Source organism: Misgurnus anguillicaudatus, chromosome 21, assembly GCF_027580225.2.
Source record: "Misgurnus anguillicaudatus chromosome 21, ASM2758022v2, whole genome shotgun sequence".
NCBI classification, from domain to species: Eukaryota; Metazoa; Chordata; class Actinopteri; order Cypriniformes; family Cobitidae; genus Misgurnus; species Misgurnus anguillicaudatus.
The window spans coordinates 22,548,625-22,557,209 of NC_073357.2; the positions used below are offsets into that span (position 1 = coordinate 22,548,625).

The 8,585-nt window shown below is 41.6% G+C and overlaps 1 pseudogene; it reads right to left on the reverse strand.

Annotated features, from left to right (window-relative positions):
- Positions 1-5,968: 5,968 nt before the first annotated feature.
- LOC141352821 (uncharacterized) lies at positions 5,969-8,033 on the reverse strand (annotated as a pseudogene).
- Positions 8,034-8,585: the final 552 nt, after the last annotated feature.

Here is an 8,585-nt window from a genome sequence, read left to right on the forward strand (position 1 = left end):
CAAAATGGCCACGAGGGGTGTTAAACGCAGTCTTCCATTCATCCCCCTTCCTGATGCGAACCAAATGATATGCATTACGTAAGTCCAATTTAGTGAAGACGGACGCTCCCTGCAACCTCTCGAAGGCTGAAGACATCAACGGTAAAGGATAGGTATTCTTTACCGTGATGTTGTTCAACCCTCGGTAGTCAATACAAGGTCGCAAGGATTCGTCCTTCTTCCCCACAAAAAAGAACCCCGCCCCCGCTGGAGAAGAGGAAGGGCGAATAAACCCCGTTGCCAGAGAATCAGAAATATATTTCTCCATGGCCTCCATCTCCGGAACGGACAGAGAGTATAACTTGCCCTTAGGCGGAAACGAACCTGGCAGTAAATCTATCGCACAGTCATAGGGACGATGAGGAGGAAGAGAATCAGCGAACACCCTCTTCATCTCTTCAGCAAGCGAGGCGAACGAGGAACAGCAGCTGTCTTTGTTCTCCCATACCGATGTCCCCCAGAGGGCAGCCTTGCCTGTCAGTAGTGAGAGTGTGAATGCCACCTTCGTTTCCTCGAGAAGGAATGACCGGGGCTGTTGGGCGAAATGTAAGGAACAATGAGAGAGAAAAGTACGGCAATAGTTGGGCTCACCAGAGTACTTCTCCGGAATGGGAAGTCTCGGTTCCGGGATGAAGCTACCCCCTGGAGGTGAAGATGGTGCGGGCGGCATGGGTGGCGCAGTGGGAGGCGTGATGTCCTGAGATCGCTGAGAGAGCTCGGAAACTTTCGCCACCATTGCCTGGACGGCCTTCCGCATATCTTCGATGACCAAATCCTGATGATCCATACGAGCCAGAGATCGCAGGAGAAACTCCTCCAACGCGGAGATTGGTTGACCACCTGCTGCTTCCATGTTGGCCAGATTCTTCTGTAATGATACGTATGAAGCGGAAGCAAATGCCGGTGAAATATAAACAATGTTTATTAAATGTAAACAAAGAGAGAGTATTCAGAGTCAATGCGGAAGTAATCCAGTCCGGTGTTGTGGTGGGCAATGGTGACGATGACTACGGTGGAAGTTGATGTTTTGAGTGCGACGTTGGTGGAGTGGTGAGCATTGGTGAAATCCAGGCTGACACGGAACATCCACACGAAGACGACGACGACAATAAACATCCAACTGAAACATGTAATCCAAAGCACACGAAACAACCAAGCAACACGGGGACTGAGCAAACATAAGAATCTGGCAGGGAACAGAAAGTCAGGTGAGTATATATGGAGATGATGTAATGATGAACAGCTGGAGCGAGACAATCAACACACAGGTGAATGGGATTGCTCTAACGAGCACATGGCAGGGGTAAGTGAACAACACACCCACACAAACATGACACAGAGGAAAACAATGGATTTTCCTACCGTGACAACTCATTGTTATTAGAGAATTAAACTTACTGTAAAGCAAACTATAATAAAGATATTGCACATACACCGTTTCCTACTATCAAAAAAAGAACAATAAGGGAAACCAGGGGCCCTCCTCCGCCTCTGTTTTCATTTCACATATGTGTGTTTGGGTGTGTTGGATGTATGATTGCCCTGCATCATATATATATACATATATATATATATACACAATCACCGGCCACCAATCACATGGCAGCAACGCAATGCATTTAGGCATGTAGACATGGTCAAGACGATCTGCTGCAGTTCTAATCGAGCGTCAGAATGGGGAAGAAAGGTAATTTAAGTGACTTTGAATGTGGCATGGTTGTTGGTGCCAGACGGGCTGGTCTGAGTATTTCAGAAACTGCTGATCTACTGGGAATTTCACACACAACCATGTCAAGGGTTTACAGAGAATGGTCCAAAAAAGAGAAAATATCCAGTGAGTGGCAGTTTTGTGGGAGCAAATGCTTTGTTGATGCCAAAGGTCAGAAAAGAATGCCCAGCCTGGTTCGAGCTGATAGAAAGGAAACAGTAACTCAAATAACCACTTGCTACAACCGAGTTATGCAGAAGAGTGAGCATCTCTGAATGCACAACACGTCGAACCTTGAGGTGGATGGGCTACAGCAGCAGAAGACCACACCGGGTGCCACTCCTGACAGCTAAAAAGAGGAAACTAAGGCTAAAACTCACACAAGCTCACCAAAATTGGACAATAGAAGATTGGAAAAACGTTGCCTGGTCTGATGAGTCTTGATTTCTGCTGCAACATTCAGATGGTAGAGTCAGAATTTGGCGTCAACAACATGAAAGCATGAATCCATCCTGCCTTGTATCAACGGTTCAGGCTGCTGGTGGTGGTATAATGGTGTGGGGGATATTTTCTTGGCACACTTTGGGCCCATTAGTACCAACTGAGCATCGTGTATTGTTTCTGACCATGTTCATCCCTTTATGACCACAGTGTGCCCATCCTCTGATGGCTACTTCCAGCAGGATAACGTGCCATGTCATAAAGCGCAAATCATCTCAGACTGGTTTCTTAAACATGACAATGAGTTCACTGTACTCAAAACTATAAAGTTACATGTTACACAATAACAAGCAGACCACTGCCTGCCCATTCTTTACAAGTCAGATGCATATGGTTAAACAATGTAATGCATGCTATATGTGCATTTATGTGTAAATAAAACCCTGAAATAACGGTTTAATCCTTCACTATATTCACAAATAATATTATAATCGCACATTAAAAGGTTATTGGTGGATTTGTTAACTCCATCAGCTTACAGGTCAACTCCGTCAGACATAGAACCTGACGGATTTGACGTCTGACGGAGTTGACATAAGGGCATGTATTTTCCCTCCAAAACATTTATTGTACACTGCAGCTAGGTACTTTTTCCTCAGTTTCTAGCTGTCCCAATAACCTCACTAAAATGCTTAAATTCAATCCACTGTGGTTTAAAAAAAGTATCTTAACAGAAAGATGGTGTTGACATGGTGCAGCTGTGACCATAGGAATATTGACATTGTTTGTCTAAAATATATAAAAAATGTAAACATAACAGAGAATGTGTGGTAGTGCTGCATTCACCACAGGCAGGGAGATGAAAAGGGGTCCTCGAGGATATAGCTGACCTGAATTTCCTGATTTAAATAGCTTTATAAAAAAAATCTGACGGAGTTGATAGAAAGGACACAACTTTAATAGGTAGATTTTTATGGAAAATATTGTTTGATGTTCACTTCATGCATTGTTTTTTATATTTATACCCCTTATATAGATGTTTGAAATCAAACTGCGATGCTCACACTTCTCACAAATCTCACACTTAGATTTGAGACTTTAGTCTGGTTTTGACAGTCTCACATGTGTATAAGTCCACTAGCAATATGTGCTGACAGGAGAATGCTGGCAAGTGACTACAAATTCAAGATCTATATCTTGGACAAAAATTATATCCTTCTCATCTTTAGCAGTGATAAAAGTAACCTATTGAATTGACCATAATGTACTGTTAGCAGTTGGCTATAACTGACGCTAACATTGCGTTAAAGGAAGCTCTGTTAATAAATTATATATAACGTTAAGTTACCTTTCTTTAAAAAATATTTTGTAATTGTCAGCACATTTTTCTCTCTCTGACCTCTGCAGTCCCTCTTTTAGTTTCGGATGTCCAGAACTATACTAAGCTTTGTTTATAGGACGTGCCTCTAGTCTTGTGGCTATGTCAGACTGAATGAAACCATGCAATGGCGTGGTATTTTGCTGAAAATGCAGATGCAAGCCATTTCCCCCTGGCCTTTTCCAAAAATTAGGCCTACACATAGGCGGCTATTTTCATAAATGGACATTTCAACCTCTCCAGTTTCAAAAATAATATCGTGCACACATGTCAGTTTTCAGAAAAGTGTTAATTTTCACGTACCCGTGCATATCTGCCGTCAAGAGCCCACGTTAGCCAATCACCGGCGGCCCTGGTGGTGACGCGGACTGGTTCTTCGTGTTGGAGAGAGGAGTTGTTGCAGTAAGTGTCCGATGATGTCAAAGTACCACGAAAGCGATTCGAAATTAGACCTCTACATGTGATTTCTCAACTTGCTCTCGCTGTACGTTGACATCATCTGCCAGTCGGTTCTTGCAGCGCCGCATGAAGTCGAATACGCGTAAAACTGCTGACTTCGACATAATGGAGCAGCTATATTTGCAAATACAAACACACGAAATGAGTGTGCACGAACATAAATGTGATCATGGAAGTGTTTCAGAGTAGCAGTAACATGTAAACATAGGTCGCATTTTTGATGTAGGTGCGATCTCTGGCGCATACTGTGACTTTGTCCGCCTAAACATCAGTTTGTCTCAGTATACATGCAAGCGTGCAAACGAAGGTTTTCAAAATATCCACTGTGGCCGGATTTTTGAGAAAGAATCGGTTTCAGAGGTGAAATATACCTTTAAGTGTAAACGAGGGATGTGAACGAAGGTAAATGTCTCTGTTTTTCAAAATAACCATGTACGTGGAAATGTAGCCTTAGTCAACTGTCACTGAAGTTGCCAGGATGAAAATTAGTAGCAGGTGAGAACAATCAGACCAGTGCTTGTGAAGCAATAACAGCAGAAAAACGTGGAAACAGAGAGAAAAAATAGCAGAAATACAACCAGAAAAGACAATAATCTGGTATTTTATACTACTCCTCAAGTTTTCCCCTAGTGGAGTATTCAACCCATAAATTATAATTAACTATAATGCTTCCCTCAAGAGTAGGGTGGCCATTCATGCCAGTTCCGCCGGACACGTCCCGAACATGTTTTCGGTTCAAGTCGCGTTGCTCGACCACATCGTCATCGAGGTTCTCACATTTTCGTTAAAATACATAAAAAAATTAAGATTTATTTCTTTTAAGACATGCAATCATTGTAGTTTCATTCTTACCTTGAAATGCAACGGTTGCTTACAATGAAATACAATGACCACTTTTGTATGCAGTGTCTCAACAATCAGTAAACATGTCTTTAAAGATTGCCAAATGTAACCAAAATGATTTTTAAATACATTTCTCCTGAGAGAGTTTTATTTTAACCCGGTGATCTGTTATGAGTACCCATGGAAACGGAGTGTTCGGTTGTGGAAGAACATCTTGGAAGAACACAGACGCTGGATAACCTTAACTCTGAGGCTTGGAACATAACATTAGGAATCCGTGGTTAAAGTTTGTTTTTAAAGAAGTCCCAGCTCGTGTGGGGAGTGTTTACTTTGTGTATCGCAGATTAATTTGTAAAGAAGCCACAAGTCAATGCTGGATTTGCAGAGAGACTTTAATTAAAATCACCACTAATATTGGATCTAACAAAAATGACACAGCAGTACACACAGTAAAAGTAAAACATTTGACTTTATTTAGGTTACTGCGTTTCACTATTGCTTTGTTAGAAGAGATCGCTTGATATGTCCTATTGTAAAAATGTTTGTCCTGTTGTAACATGTAGGACTGTTTTAATTTACTAAAAACATTAAACGATTAATAAAGGTACAACACTTAAAAATACAACTGTAATATAATGATAGAAATATACAAAGTTAGTGAAAACGAAGGACTTACCAGCGGCAATTTAGATTCTGATGCCCGCTTACTGTGTTGTATACGGTAATTTAGGCAAGTTGCGTTTGAAAGGTCCAACTTTTTATCATATAACTGTAGTATGTAACGTTATGTGTATGTAAGAGCAACCTCACAAGCACAATAGAAATAGGCAAAGTTAGTGATAAGGACTTATCAGTTTAGATTCTGATGCGCGCTAACTGTGTTGTATACGGTAATTTAGTCACATCAAGTTTAAAGTTTTGTTTCTACTTTACCATATGTATTGTCATTTTTGTGCATCATCTTTAGCACCCAGAACCTTTTGTGGCTCAAACATATATGTGTTCAGCTGCTATTTTTACACATTACTGTTTTTAAAACATTTCCCCACATGTAATGATGGGGAATGAAGCTATCCAATCATAGCATCATTTTTTTTTCATTATCTCCTTGGATTCCCCGTGGAACAAAGGGCCTCAACAACAGCTCTCCAACGCAGTCTATTCTGGACAGCCTTTTTCAGTTCACCCCACGACAGGTTGCACTTCTTCATTTCCTCTTCGCAGGATCATCTCCAGGTGGTCTTAGGGCGACCAAGATTCCACCTAAGCCTGCAAAGATTCCACTATCCATCGCCATTTACGCCTGGCAGTCTGCTGCTTGATGGGATCTTGGTTTGTCCGCTGCCACAAATCAGTGTTTTTTTAGTTTGTCTGTCCACCTGATCTTCAGTATGTTGTGAAGGCAGCAGTTGACGAATACTTGGAGTTTGTTGGTTAGGGTGTTGGTGACTCTCCAGGTCTCTGAGCCATATAGGAGGACAGATTTAACATTGCTGTTGAAAATTCGTAATTTGTTACAGACAGATAGGGCTGTTGACCTCCAGACTGGTCTCAAGGTAATAAAGGCGTATCTAGCTTTCCCAATTCTGGCTTTGATGTCCTCGTCAGAACCACCTCTTGCAGATACGATGCTGCCCAGGTAGGTGAAATAAGTGACTTCTTTCAGCTCGCTGTCTCCAAGGGTGATTGGCTTTTGCTGCTTTTTTAACAGGGTCATGATAACAGTCTTCTCTAAATTGATCTGCAGTCCAGTCTTGGATGCTTTGTGAGCTAGATTATCGGTTTTCTGTTGCATATGTTGGCATTTCTGGGACATTAGGCACAAGTCGTCTGCAAAGTCCAAGTCTTCAAGAAATTGAGTTGGGACCACTGGATTTCTGGTTTTTTCTGTTTTAGTTGTCTGATGCATCACCCAGTCGACCACTAACAGAAAGATCATTGGGGAGAGCATGCATCCTTGCCGGACTCCTTTTCCTCAAATTCCTCTGTCAATTTGCCGTTATGGATAATTTGGCATGTAGCGCCTTCATAAAGTTGCTGGATCAGGGTGATGAAACTTTGAGGGATTCCATAATGGTGGAGGAGCTGCCAGATGGTTTCCCTGTCCACACTATCAAACGCTTGACAAAAGTCAATGAAGTTAAGGTACAATGGTGACTGCCACTACAAGGATTGTTCGATAATGATTCTGAGTGTTGCTATCTGATCTGTACATGACTGGTCTTTCCTGAAGCCGGCTTGTTCTGGCCTAAGTTTTTCTTCCACTGCGTCTTTCAGCCGGTCAAGAATAATGCGGGTCAGTACTTTGCTCGGTACTGAAAGTAGCATGATGCCGCGCCAGTTCTTGCAGGATCCTAGATCTCCTTTTTGGAAAGTTTTACCATGTGTCCTTTTTTCCAGTCTGCTGATACTCTTCCTACCCACATTTGTCTTCTTAGTTGAGAGAGTCTTAGTGACCTTATACAGAGTACTGAGGTCCCTCTTTCTGCTGCCTGTTCTGCCTCCGTTGCTAGTGCATCATAAAAGAGCCTCTTTTCTGGCACTATTCTTAACTTTCTTGTTTATTTGGGTAAATATATCTCAAAGAACTTTCTTTTCCTCTTCGTTCTTGTTGCTGTTGATCTGTTGTTTGATGTCTTTTCTGCTCTTTATCAGTTGCCATGTGTCATTAGAGAGCCATTCCTTGTTTGTCCATTCTCTTTTGCCCAGCACTTCTTGGCACGTGTCTGTCAATGTGTCTCTTAGGGAGCTCCAGTGTTCTTCCAAAATTCAAGGCTTCAAATCTGTTTCTCAGAGAGGCTGAAAAGGTGTCTCTGTAGTCTTTCTCTTTCAGCCACTGGGTGTTAAACTTGATGTGAGGTCGATTGGCTATGTCTCTGAAGGCTCGTAGCTTGACTTTGATAGTTCCAATCACCAAGTGATGGTCTGAGGCTACATCTGCCCCTCGTTGGGATCTTGTGTCTTGTAGGCTTCTTCTCCATTTCCTAGAGATTGTGATGTAGTCTATCTGGTTTTTGGTGTTTCCGTCTGGTGAGATCCAGGTTCTTTGTGGATGTCTTTATGCTGGAATACACTGCCACCAATAACTAGGTCATTAAAAGCACAAAAGTCTGTGAAAAGCTCGCCATTTTCATTAATTTCTCCTCCAAGGGCCTGAGTTCCCATAATCAACATAATCCAATTATAGCAGTGGCCGTTTATGTCCAGGTCTTCAATGCGGCCCGCCCCTTCAAACTAACCATTTCTTTAAAGAGCCACTAATCCATGTTACAAAATAGCCTACTACTTATTGCTTTTGATGTTTTTCAATGTAAAAAACACGCGAACATCATAAGTAGACCTCAGACAACAGTATTAAACAATAAAATCGAATTTCATGTGTAAAAAACTTTCATCAGAGCATTTTGAGAAATTTGTTTTTAATGTCAACTCATGTGCAAGAAAAAAGACCAAGTTACCATTTGCGTGTACTAACAAGCTGTCTGAAGCCTTAAAATGTGAATCGCGCTTTAAGGGTGGGCGCAAACAAAACTTATCAAACAATTCGCGAGTAAAGTATTGAAATCTTAAACCTTGAGAAATCTTGAGTGTTTCATCACTGCTAACAACACACATTATTTATCTTACCGATGTTGAACAAGAACTCCCTTATGTTGCAGTAAATTAGATAACTATGTAACAAATTTCCAACATTGTTAGTACGCAAATACGCACTAT